This window comes from Mirounga angustirostris, unplaced genomic scaffold, assembly GCF_029215605.1.
Source record: "Mirounga angustirostris isolate CCGP_5_RB_7025 unplaced genomic scaffold, mMirAng1.0.hap1 SCAF_7, whole genome shotgun sequence".
NCBI lineage: Eukaryota > Metazoa > Chordata > Mammalia > Carnivora > Phocidae > Mirounga > Mirounga angustirostris.
In genome coordinates this window covers 139,771,323-139,772,284 of record NW_026991715.1, presented here as the reverse complement: position 1 = coordinate 139,772,284, position 962 = coordinate 139,771,323, and the positions used below count along the sequence as shown (strand labels likewise).

Below are 962 nucleotides of genomic sequence, written 5' to 3'. Positions count from 1 at the left end.
TGATGCATGTAGTTAGCATGATGGTATTTCTTTTGTCCTGTTTTTATGCAGAATCAAATTTCACAAGGGTAAGATAGCTGGCCACAGACATGCCCATGGCACAGAGAAGTATTTGTCAATAGAGCTATAGAAATATTAGAAGAGGACACTCTGAGGTCATAAGTGAATGGTGGCTGGCATCTTGTAGAGAGTGGATGACAACCTTGACAACCTCTTTCACTTCCAATTGATGAAGTTTCTTTTTTTTTAAGATTTTATTTTTAAGTAGTCTCTACACCCAACATGAGGCTTGAACTCACAACCTTGAGATCAAAAGTCCAATGCTTTTCCCACTGAGCCAGTTGGGCACCCCTAATTGATGAAGTTTCTGACTGAAAAGCCCAACATTTAAAAACTGGAAATGCAAAATTCTCACATTTATTTTTGTCAGAATGTAAGGCCTTAGAGCAAGTAAGCTCTATGGTGCATGAGATGGTGCAAAGGAGCATGTAGATCATAGAAGATCGTTTTGTGTCACTGGGGGATGAGAGACACAGAAGAATATGGAACTAAACAATAAACAGAACTTATTCTGTTCACTATGGTACAAAGTGCAATAATTCTGATTGAGGAAAACTCAAAGATTATAGCAGAGGCCCACTTATGTTCCTCATGTTTTGTGGTATATAATTTTGAAAAAAAAAAAAAAAACAAAAAAAAAACGAAAACAAATATAGAGCCAAATGTGGTGAAGATGTGGTTTAGCTATATTCACTCTCAATGAATATTTTGTTTTCACTACAAAGTGTGGAAATATAAATTTTATGTAATTTTTTCTCAAATAGAGCAATATATTAAAATAGCTCTTCTGCGAAGAATTGTGTTGAGCATTGTAGTAAACATCCTGAACTTCTGCATGTTGATCAGCTAAGCAAACCTTAGAGGACACTATTTTAGATTTACATTCAGTCTAAATAAATTTA

The 962-nt window shown here is 34.8% G+C and overlaps 1 non-coding gene across 1 annotated transcript; it reads right to left on the bottom strand.

Annotated features, from left to right (window-relative positions):
• Positions 1 to 274: 274 nt before the first annotated feature.
• Positions 275 to 347, bottom strand: TRNAK-UUU (transfer RNA lysine (anticodon UUU)). Its single transcript has one exon. It is a non-coding gene; the product is annotated as a tRNA-Lys (tRNA).
• Between the last annotated feature and the right edge of the window lie 615 nt (positions 348 to 962).